The sequence below is a fragment of the Phyllobates terribilis genome, unplaced genomic scaffold (genome assembly GCF_046119375.1).
Source record: "Phyllobates terribilis strain yellow unplaced genomic scaffold, ASM4611937v1 Scaffold_5__5_contigs__length_657084704, whole genome shotgun sequence".
Taxonomy (NCBI): domain Eukaryota; kingdom Metazoa; phylum Chordata; class Amphibia; order Anura; family Dendrobatidae; genus Phyllobates; species Phyllobates terribilis.
Genome location: NW_027362765.1, coordinates 78487203 through 78500017, shown reverse-complemented (window position 1 = coordinate 78500017; position 12815 = coordinate 78487203).

The window sequence follows — 12815 nt, the reverse complement described above, 5'->3', positions numbered from 1 at the left end:
GGGATTCCAGGTCCTCTGGCCATAAAAGCCCGGAGGCTCAGTCACAACGAAGGGACCAGCACCGCCATCCCGGAGCGGAGGCTAACAGGAGGCCCCAGGTCACCAGCCATACGGGTGAGCACCACACGGTATACCCAGGGACGTGGGCTACTTGTAACCGCCGAAAGCAGGGTAGCCAGGAAGGGTACAGACTAACGGGAAGGCCTACAACTCCACTTGGCCAGGGGAACTCCGGCTTACTCGCAGACTAACCAGGCCCCAACTACTAGCCAGTACTCCCGGGGGAATTTGCCTTGTACCATCAGTAAAGACCCTGAACTGTACCCTCGCGTCTCCGTGCTTCCTTGTCGCACCATTAGTGCTGGGACATCCACACCATCACTCCCAACATCAACCTCATCCTCTGCCCTGAGGCCATACCCCTCCCGTTGGGGGTTACACCATCCACGCTGCACATCCGTACCACCGGCCTCAGCGGACTGCCCTGCAGCGGCGGCTTCATAGCCGCATTCAACGGGTGGCGTAGTCGGACACTAATACCATCATACCAATAACTGCCACTTAGTTTGACCACCCTGGGCACGGACCGGGTCACCGCCACACGAAGACTACTACCCCCATCGGATCCGGCTCCGGGTATTCCCCGCGCGCACGCGCGCCGCACTACAGCACTGGCCCAGGTCAATTTTGGCGTAGTCGGCAGGATTACGTGCCCGCAACCACCAGGTACTGCGTGCCTGAAAAAAGAGACTTTTATACTTACCTGTGGTGAAGTTTCCCGCCGTCCGGAGTCGTTTCCCGCCATCTGGAGCCGATTCCCGCCATCCGACGCCATCTTCTGCCTTCTTCCCGCCATCCGTGGAGTTTTCCCGCCATTGGACGCCATCTTGAGGGCGCCGCGCGGGAAGAAGAGGGGCGTGGACTCCGAAAGCCCGCGAGAACTGAAGCCCCGCCTCACGTCCGGACGTTGCGTAAGGTCCTGGAAGGAGCCCAGCAGACGCCGACGTCACAGGAGCGCGACGGAAGGTCCTCAACCCTGACGATCCACTGCGGAGCCGCGGCCTACGGAAGAGGATCATCGCAAGGTAGGCCACGGTCCACTGGGGGGGAGGAGGATGTCGGATACGGAGGAGAGCTTCACCGCCACAGCCGCCGCCAGCGCTACCGCTGCTGCGGTCATGCCTTTCACCATGCCCTATATCCCGGGGGCAGCCTGGCTACCCCAGTACTCAGGGGAGTCACATACCCTAAATGACTTCAGAGAAAGGCTGGATAGCCTCTTCCAGGTGTATCCCCTCACGGAGGCGCAAAAAGTGAGCATCCTGGTGGCCCAATTAATCGGGGCAGCCCAAAGGGAGGTAAAGTCCTGGCCACCTGGGAGGAAGAGGACTGTCAGAGACATACTAACCCGGCTGAAAGACACATTTGACACCCGCACCTCAGCCGAAATAAAACTAAGATTTTATGGGTGCAAACAACGGGCACATGAGAGTATAAGAGACTATGCTCTAAACCTACAAGAGGCCCTGAGAGCCATTACGCAGGCAGACCCTGACAGCGTGGGAAATGAAGATAAGCTGTTGACTGAACAATTCATTGAGGGTCTACTGTGCACCGAACCCAGTTGCGGGCAATGGCCTTACAGTACCCTGACCTGGACTTTGCACAGTTCAAGGACAGAGCCATCCGGGTGCTCCGAGAACCGGCACCAGGTGGCGCTGTGACCCACAGGCGCCCTGCTATCACTTATCACCAGGAGACGGCGCCCTTGTCTGCAGGGCCTGTGGGAGCTGATGCGCAGGCTTTAAACAGTGACCCGGCTACAGACCTGCACCATCAGGTCCAAGAGCTAACTAAAAGCGTTGCCGCGCTAACCCGAACTGTGCATTCTTTACAGGTTTCTACTGCAGGGAAGATCGAGCTGGCATCCGGACCGGAGGACATCCCGTGGCGCCGACCAAGGAGGACCCCACCGGCCAGAGGAAGACCCAGCGATCGATACAACGAGGACGGACGACCTATTTGCCGCCGCTGCAATCAACCTGGACATGTGGCAAGGTACTGTCATTTAAACGGGCACAACCTGGGGTAGAGGGCCAACCCCCAGGCATAAGACCATCAGGCCCATCAAACTGGCGTGATAAATACGTAGGGGGACGTCCAATCTTGCCTGTGGTACTGGATGGCATTCCTATGAGTGCCCTACTAGACACTGGGTCACAGGTCACCACCATCCCGTACGTGCTCTTCAAGCAGTACTGGAATGATTCGGACATAACCCGCTACCCAAACGACGACCTGAGTATCATCGCCAGCAATGGTCAGCCCGTGCCGCAGGTGGGATTCAAGGAGGTGACCATTAAAATCGGTAAAGTCGAACTGGCGGCACAAGGACTGATTATAGTGGACATAGACCGTCATGAGAGTCACCCTAGAATCACCCTGGGAACCAATGTAATTGAAAATTGTCTTGCAGAGGTGATTCTCATTTTACAGCAGGTTGCCAAGAACGCCAGTTCCGGCCAGCAGCGTGTGCTCCAAAAAGAGATCCGGGCACTGATGAAGCGGCAACAGGTGGAACTATCTGGTGGTGAGATAGGTAGCGTGAGAATGTGTGACCCGTTCCCTATTGCCATGCCCCCAAAAAGTGAGATGATGATTTGGTGCCGGGCAGCTATTGGTCTAAGAGGTAGAGACTACCAAGCAATGGTAGAACCCGTCTACTCAGACAGTAGGCCCACCATTTTGACAGCACGGGGGGTGGTCGATGTACGCCATGGGAGGGTGCCCGTTCGCATCATAAATATCGGTGAGAGAGAAGTACACCTGCCCCGGTATGCCACGCTAGCTAAATTGTTCACCATAAACCAGAATTCTGTACAGGCCGTGGAACCCTTGCCTCCATCTCAACCAGAGGGAGGTAGCGGCTCTAAGAAACCAATGGAGGACTGGTGTCAGCAACTACATCTGGGTACTGACTCCACTCCCTCACACCAGAAACAAGGAGTCTATCGGGTGGTTCAAGAGTACGAGAGAGTGTTTAGTAAACACCCGTTAGACTTCGGGCGAGTAAAGGGGGTAGAACACCACATCCCCACGGGAGACCATCCTCCCATAAAGGAGAGATACCGACCCGTACCCCCTGCACACTACCAACACGCCAAGGGGATGCTTAGAGACATGAAGGAGGCTGGGGTAATCAGGGACAGCTGTAACCCCTGGGCAGCTCCACTAGTCTTAGTGAAAAAGAAGGACAACACTATGAGAATGTGTGTAGACTACAGGAAGGTCAACCGTATCACACACAAAGATGCGTACCCGTTACCAAGGATAGAAGAGTCCTTAGCTGCATTAAAATCTGCTAACTTCTTCTCTACTTTGGATCTCACTAGCGGGTACTGGCAGGTTCCTGTAGCAGAGGCAGACCGGGAGAAGACCGCATTCACCACCCCGATGGGTCTCAGCGAATTTAACTGTATGCCGTTCGGGCTCTGCAACGCACCAGGAACCTTCCAACGGTTGATGGAATGCTGTCTGGGACACCGGAACTTCGAGACGGTCCTGTTATACCTGGACGATGTCATCGTCTATTCCAAGACCTACGAGGACCACCTGAAACACCTGGCAGAAGTGTTCGAAGCTCTGGCAAACTACGGCCTAAAGGTGAAACCCTCCAAGTGTCACCTCCTGAAACCAAAGGTGCAATACCTGGGACACGTGGTGAGTGCTGACGGAGTGGCTCCTGACCCTGATAAGATCACCGTGATTAAGGACTGGCCAAGACCCTCCAGCATAAAGGAAGCGCGGCAGTTCCTCGGGTTGGTAGGCTACTACCGAAGATTCATTCCCAGTTTCACCAAAATGGCAGCCCCTATGCAGGACCTCCTGATAGGTCAATCTCGAAAAGCCAAAAACCAGAAGCCGCCCGTCAGGTGGGAAAAGCTGGAAGAGGAGTCCTTTTGCCAGCTGAAGATGGCCCTCACGGGGGATGAAATCCTGGCATATCCAGACTACAGCCAGCCCTTTATCCTCCACACGGACGCAAGCAACATCGGGCTAGGAGCCGTGCTGTCCCAGATCCAGCAAGGAAAAGAACGGGTAATCGCTTACGCTAGCCGAAAGCTACGACCCACCGAGAGGAACCCTGAGAATTATAGCTCATTCAAGCTGGAGTTCCTGGCAGTAGTGTGGGCAGTGACCGAACGTTTCAAGCATTACCTTGCCTCCTCCAAATTCATCGTGTACACGGATAACAACCCGTTGACACACCTGGACACTGCAAGGCTCGGTGCTCTGGAACAGAGATGGATGGCTCGCCTGTCCAACTTTGAATTCACCATCAAATACCGGGCAGGACGCTCCAATGCCAACGCGGATGCCCTGTCTAGAATGCCGAACTTACCGGACGTAGGGGAAGATCCAGAAGATCTGGAAGAAGTTGAGCTCCCTGCGTTCCACCGTCATGGGATTACCCTGTATTCCCACCGTGTGAAGGACAGGCGCTCCGCGACGTTCAATCCCTTGCCCCACTACAACTGGGCGGAGACGCAAGACAGTGATGCCGCAGTCCGTCTGGTGAAGGAAATGCTGACCCAAGCCGATGCCAGTCTGGACCCAGACGCCCCAGAGGAGACTAAGCAACTGTGGAAGGAGAAAAGTAGGCTGTTCCTCTACAGGGAGAAGTTGTGCCGGAGAATGGTTAACTCTCGAACACATGAGTTGACCTGGCAGGTAGTGGTCCCCAGACGAAACGCGGCTATGATTCTGGAGGCGTACCACAACGGAGCAGGACATTTCGGGTGGAAGAAGCTGGAGTTCTTGTTGCGTGAACGGTTCTACTGGGTAGGCATGAGAGGAGCCATCGAGAGGTGGTGCAGAGACTGTGGACCGTGCCACCTAAGAAGGAAGGACCGTGCCAGCCAGAAGACTCCCTTGCAGCCCATCATCACCCGACAGCCACTGGAACTGGTAGCCCTGGACCATGTGAAACTGGCTCCAAGCAGATCTGGGTATGTCTACGCCCTCACAATCGTAGATCATTACTCCCGGTTCCTGGTGGTGGTCCCGGTCAAGGACTTAACGGCTCAAACAGCAGCTAGAGCCTTCCAGCAGCACTTCTGCCGTCCACACGGGTACCCGGACCAAGTGCTGACAGACCAAGGGCCAGCCTTCGAAGCAGAAGTCTTCCAGGAGTTCTGCAACCTGTATGGCTGCACGAAGATAAGAACAACGCCCTATCACCCTCAAACCAATGGACTCTGCGAGAAGATGAACCAGGTGGTGATAGACCTCCTGAAAACATTGCCCCTGGAAGAACGCAGTATGTGGCCTGAGAAGCTGCCTGATCTGGTGGACCTATACAACCACATCCCTGTAGATTCTACCAACTGTACCCCGGCTTACCTAATGAGAGCGAGACCTGGTAAGCTGCCTATCGACCTGGATATGGGAGTCCTGACGCCCGAGGACACCTCGCCAGAGGCAGACTGGGATACAGAACGGCAGCAGCAGTATCGGAAAGTACAGGAGAGCATCGAGCGAAGTCTGTCTCAAGCTAGAGAAAGGCAAGAGAGGGCTTATAATCAGTATGCTCCCGCTGTTCCCCTGGTACCTGGAGAGCAGGTCTTGAAGAGGAAAAGACGGCTCCACAAGTTGGACGACCAGTGGGAGAAGGACCCGTACACCGTACTGCCATCAAGCCATGAGAACCCAAAGATTTGCGTGATCAGTAAGGATGGAGGAGAAACCACAGCCGTTGTCTCCAGAGACCACCTGAAGAAGTGTCCCGAGCAGCTGCAAAGCCCTGAAGAAGAAGATCAAGAAAACCCTCAACCCGCAGAGGAAAGGGAAGAAATGATCAGGACTGTACTCGGAGACTTCCCCCGGTCTTGGACACAAGTAAACGGTGCTGTCGTGGTACCCGTCCTCACCTTTCTCCAACCAGCCCCGCAAGTGCCTACAGAGGAACCGGAAGAGCTGGAAGAGCAGCCGGCCCAAGAGGCAGAAGAGTCCACACCAGCAGTACAGGAGGATCAACCCTCTGCTAGTAGTGAGCCTGCCGTGCCCCTAGTGAGCCAAAGAGTGCGCAGAAAGCTGCCCAGCCTGCCCATAACACCTCCTACACCCTGTAGTGCAGGACCAGTTAGTGAGCTCCGTAGGTCCACTAGGGTTACCAGAGGCCAGATGCCCGTACGTTGGAGAATCTAAGTTGGCTAATTGCTTTAACTATTTTATGTTTACCTGTTTTGTTGTAGCCGTTGCTAATTATGTTTTTCAGTTACAGATTTCTTTATATGGACTGACAGGTTATGGACAGTAAGTAACCGGAACTCTGTTGTAAATATGTTTGGAGCGTAACCCAGGAATGGACTAAAGACTGTTAAAGACTCGGGGCAGGACAGACCCCTACCTGGTTACGGCTCCCTGTTCTTTGGTGAAATGGACACCCTTATTGCTTCCCGGTTACGGACACGCCGTGACCATCTCATGTATTTAATTGTTATTGTTTATACCCTGTTATGTTTTCAAAAATATGTTTAGTCCGGGAGTACTAAATTTCACTAGGGGGGAATGTGGCACCCCAGGGGTCTGGTTTCCACAGTAATAGCAGTATTACGTCTGTGAGCAGGTGGGAGGTCTCCTGGGCAGGAATCCTAAGCATGCCACACCTCCTGCCCAGTCCTGGGAGGGGAAGAACTGGGGCTGAGGCACGGTTAGACAGAGGAGTTCCAGACAGAGACGGAGTCTGGTCTGGACACGCAGAAACAGGGACAGATAGACATCAGGAGCTCTGTAGGAGCCAAGGAGAAGCGCCAGGGGCTGGAGCTGTGCAGAGCTCGCCCTGGGAGAAGGTACTAAAACCGGACACAGGAGTCCGAGGCTGTGGGGACTAAGATATACCCAGCAGCAGAATCCATCCGGCAGGGGATTCCAGGTCCTCTGGCCATAAAAGCCCGGAGGCTCAGTCACAACGAAGGGACCAGCACCGCCATCCCGGAGCGGAGGCTAACAGGAGGCCCCAGGTCACCAGCCATACGGGTGAGCACCACACGGTATACCCAGGGACGTGGGCTACTTGTAACCGCCGAAAGCAGGGTAGCCAGGAAGGGTACAGACTAACGGGAAGGCCTACAACTCCACTTGGCCAGGGGAACTACGGCTTACTCGCAGACTAACCAGGCCCCAACTACTAGCCAGTACTCCCGGGGGAATTTGCCTTGTACCATCAGTAAAGACCCTGAACTGTACCCTCGCGTCTCCGTGCTTCCTTGTCGCACCATTAGTGCTGGGACATCCACACCATCACTCCCAACATCAACCTCATCCTCTGCCCTGAGGCCATACCCCTCCCGTTGGGGGTTATACCATCCACGCTGCACATCCGTACCACCGGCCTCAGCGGACTGCCCAGCAGCCGCATTCAACGGGTGGCGTAGTCGGACACTAATACCATCATACCAATAACTGCCACTTAGTTTGACCACCCTGGGCACGGACCGGGTCACCGCCACACGAAGACTACTACCCCCATCGGATCCGGCTCCGGGTATTCCCGGCGCGCACGCGCGCCGCACTACAGCACTGGCCCAGGGGGCGCGTCACATGCATAGATACAAAGATGCATCACATAACAGAATACAGACCTGGACATATAAGACTCACTGACCAGACAGACATAAAACAACAACAAAAAAAAAACAAACAAAAAAAATTAAATTATTATTATTTATTTTTTTTAAATTAATTTTTTTTTATTTATTTTTTTTTTTTTTATTTCTTTTTATTAAGATAAAAGACAAGACATATGAATACATAAGAGACTGTGTGCAAATATGTGAAAAGATGCACACAGCTAAACAATCACAAATAATACAAGAAAATAAGTCATAAACTAATGGAACTGCACAAGTTGGCCCCGTGGGAGGGGAAAAAAAAAAAAAATGGAGAATCAAAACCCCACTAGTGGGCAAGATTCCATATACAAGAACACCATGGGAGTCTGGAAAAGTCAGAAGTGGAAAATACTCATTCGTGCCCCTCATAGCCTCTACATCAAACATTAGGGTTCAATAAGAAACTAACCCCGGGGAACTGGGTAGAATCTAAAAAATATTGATATTAAAGCTGCTGAAATGGAATTTAAAGGAGGTGCACATGCACCCCCAAAATAAACAGAGTACTGCTTATAAGGACACCATAGAAATTTAAGCCAAGTAACCAGTAAATGAGAGATCCTCATTTATGCCCTTTGGGGCCACTGTGTCAAGTGTAAAGATCCACCTGGATTCTGTCCTCAAAAGGTCCCTAGTATGATCTGAATTGCGTGGGTTAGGCTTCATTTTTTGGAGGCCTGTAACTCGCAGTTTATTAGGGCTGCTGGAATGGAATTGAAGAAAGTGCAGGGCCACCGTGGAGATGGTCCTGCCCTTTCTCAAATCCTGTTCAGCAAGATGGATATTCGAAGCGTGTTGCTGTACCCGCCTCCGAAGTTCCTGCGATGTTTGACCAACATAGACCTTGGGACAGGGACAGGTCAAAGCATAAATAACATTAGTGGACCTGCAGTTAATGTAGTCCCTCAAAGGAAATTGACGATTGTCAGTCGGGTTAGTAAAGATTTTTTCAGATGAAAAAAATGGACATGCAGAACAATTGCCGCAGGGAAAAGAGCCTTTGAGCCTATTACCACCAGAGGTATTGTACAATGGACGTAAGTAATGGCTATGAACGAGCTTGTCTTCTTTTTTGTGTACGCGTGAGGTGTTTGCAGCGGAGCAATGTGTGTGTATGATGTGTATGGAGCAGGGCCGTGTGATTGGTATGCAGCGAAGCTGTATGTGTTTGTGTGCGACATACACAGAGTGGAACTGTATGATGTGTACGGAGCGGAACTGTGTGTACATAGCAGAGCCATGTTTGACTATAAAACGGTTGCAGAATAGGTCACAAACACCAAACCCATTTCCTTTTTTGAATGGGTGTCCAAACATTTAGTTGTCTATTTTTTTACCATCACCACGATTCATACGTTAAGCAATTAAAGAAGCATTCCCATCAAACTTTTTATCTTTTCCGTCAGGGACTTTTGCAGCGACTTATGACTCATACAGGGAAAATTTAAATACCATTTCTACATAAAGCTCATAAGGATTCAGCTAGTCAGTTTTTAATCACATGATATAATAGACCTAATGGAAACAGAAGAATTAACTGGGTAGAAAGGCAAAATGAGCAATTGTAAGTACACCATGCTATATAATATGATGAGTGCAATATATTAAGATAAAAACTTCGATAAGAATGCTTCTTTAAGTATTCTGCATTTTACAGGGACGGGAAGGTCCTGATTTTGTCCAGCAGAACAGTCTTGTGTTTCTGTGAATACTCTTTTGTACACATCGGCCTCCACTATCACAGTACACCATGTTACCACTCACTCACAATACTACTGCCCTCCAAAGAGAAACACCCCACTGACAGTAAGGAGATGACTGCTCTGGTAAAATGTAAAATGAAAGATGAGCTCTAATTAGTTGCAATAGTCAATAGAATACAGTTTTTCGGTATCACAGTCGCCCGCCCGCTATTGCTTATTGTACATGATGTAATGTAAGCTATATCTTATCTGATATTGAATATTTTTCATCAGATATATTGTACATCAGAGCTTGTTTGTCACGGAATTGCTACAGGATATCCCGGGGCTAGGGGCGCCCTAGCTATCCCTGCTCCCCGTATTACTTCTGATGGTGAAGACACCGGGGCCACGTGCCTTGCTGAGCTCCTAAATCAGCCCTTATCTGTCCCCTCCCCCACACAGGGAAGTGATACGTTGTAGTGTATGAGTATATAGTGTGTAAGAATACACAAACCAGACAAACAAGGGAAGACGTACAAGGATAAATAAAAATATTAATCATACAAATATGCACTCACAAACAGTACAGAATGGAACACCAGGAAGTATAGGAAGGAAAAAACAAACAGGAGAGGATGAGGATACACACTCAGACAAATCACTAAAAACAGTCTTCTGAACAACAACACTCCAAACGCCTCCTCAAGCAGCCAACAACTCCAGAACCAGACAGTATAAACTAACACTGGCAATCTGGAAGTGCCAGAGGCGAGTATATATAGCAGAGGGGAGTGGCCAAAGCTGAACAGCTAAGACCAACAAAGCAGGAAAGCTTCAGGAATAGTTTAACCCCTGCACTACTAGTAAGGAAAAAATCTGCATTGGTTAATATGATGGTGAAGTGTTTCTAACCAGTGCAGGAGTACATGAAACCAGACACCGTGGTCTTCTGGTCCCTCTCTATCGCGGTATACCTGTGACATTGTTATTTTAGTTGTTTATTCATTTTTATTTACCCTTTCACTAAAGACGGCCATAGACATTAGTTGGCAGTCGACCAAATGATGCTTCGGTCGATCGTTTAGCCAACATCCATCTCAGCCGATTCTCCCATTATAAATGGACAGGTTTTACATTTCTTCTGGTTGCACCTTTACTACAAAAAGATGCCCAATTACAATCCATATTTCCAGACCCCCCACTTCTGTGTTTCAGGCAGCCTCCAAATTTAAGAAGCATCATTGTCAGAAGCTCCCTGTCATCTCCACCAGCTACAGGTACCTTTACTTCCAACCAGAAGAAATGTAAAATCTGTCCATTTATAATGACCACAGACAAGATAAAGATCCCCAATTCACATCAGGAGTACAAGATCCCAGGTACTTTCAGCTGCATCACATCTAATGTAGTGTATTTAATTATATGTACCATATGTCCAGCTGGAGGTCTGTATGTTGGGGAGACATGGCAAAAACTTAGGACAAGGATGAATCATCATCGCCACATATGAAAAAAAAAAAAAAATAGATCTACCTGTGGCAAAACATTTTTGTCTCCCTGATCACAACATCACAGACATGAAATTACTGGTATTAAAAGGTAATTTCAAATCTCAGAGAGACAGAAAAATCTGGGAATATAAACTGATTACATCCTTCAACACACTCAATGCTGGAATGAATGTGTTGCAGTCGCATGGATTTATGTCATTCTACATCAACTAAGGAATGTCCACTTCAGACCTATGGGGTCATCACAAAACTGACCAGACCTCAATCACCGAACAATAAAACTTTCAAAGTCCTTATCTATGAACTGCTGTAATATTTATGGCCACAGCTGTTTATCCACTCTCCTATACTCAAAGTTCTGCTTCACTTCACTTGTCTTATCTATTGCATTATTTCTGTGTCCTATTGTGTATAAATATGTGACTCTTCAGATTTCATGTTATACTAGCCTGATGAAGAGACCTGAGTAGTCTCGAAAGCTTGCAATTTGTTAACATCTTTTCAGTTAGCCATTAAAAGGTATCAACCACTGAGGACTCTCAAATCTAAATATTTTTCTATCTACTGGCTAACATGGTACAAAAATATATATTTATACAGACAATAGAAAATATTCTGCCTAGTACAGACCATTTGCTAACCCCCTTGAAGCTCAGGATCCAGGAGCTAAGGTGCCAGATTTGTGCTTACAATACTGGTATATCCAGTTTCACCCTTTTGTCAACTAAATGTAACTCTACTGCTGTTATGATTGCCTTTATTGATTATATATTTCCTTCACAGGTGGGTTTGGCCAATATTAATGTAATCTGTGTAGGGTCCTTAATTCTTCTACTTATATCCCACGTTAACCCTTGACATCTCTCCCTGCCAATAGTCATCTGGCTCCCCCATACATATTAGACTGTTAGCTGAATCCATCGATATCAGCAAGTTTGGCCCATATTAGACTAATGTGTATGGGGGCATTTTGAAAAACAAAAAGGGAAAACTAAAACATGTACACGTTGAGTATTTGGTGAGTTTTTTACCTCACTATTTGTAAGCCAAAACCAGGAGTGGGTAAAAAATGAAATAAGTCTCATAAAATTTTAACAGATTTAGCACATCCCACAATCAGCCCCTACATGAGTTCACCAACTGGAGGTATGTGACTTTGAACTAATAAAAAGCAGTATTTGGGTTTGGGTCATTCATCAGTCCTGGAAGGTACAGCTTGCAGAAACAAGCACCTTCCTCCGTTCGTCAGACATGGCGTAAATTAAATAAATTTGCAGAAACCCCTTCCCGATTTTTTACGTCAAATGTCGGGAAGTGGTTTTAGAGTGTCGGTCACCAGGGTTTCCCCATATAAAGTACTGCCACCACCATTAGGGCTTTTTTAACAGCATACTGGAATGCTGTAAAACAAAGTCCCCAATCCAGTCTGCAGATCCCAAAAAAGATCTTTTTTTCTACCCACAGACGGTGCAGTCCGGGCCGATGGGTTTCTTTGATCTTGATCTGGCACCTCCTCTCTTCTTGCAATCGCCGTCCTCCTTTCCTGCTTCATGCGGATGACACGTCCTAAGTCATCCACATAGTGTCCTCTTTCCACTCCTGTGCAAGCGCTCTTCTATCTGCCCTGCCAAGGGCAGAGAAAAGTACTGTAGTGCACATGTGCCGGAAAGGCTAAAGAGCGCCGATGATCTGGAAGCAAAGCCAGTGCATGCACACTACAGTAGTTTGATCTGTCCTTGGCACTGTGTGTATGACATAGGACGGGCCATCCATACAAAGCAGTGAAAGACGCCCATTGGAACAGACTGCCCCTTCCGTAAGTATAATAAAAGCTCTTTTTTGGGATCTGCAAACTGGAACGGGGACTTTTTTACAGCATTCCTAACATTTGCTTAACTGTAATCTGGATAAATGAGGCCCCAATAAGCAGCATCCTCAAAAAAGTA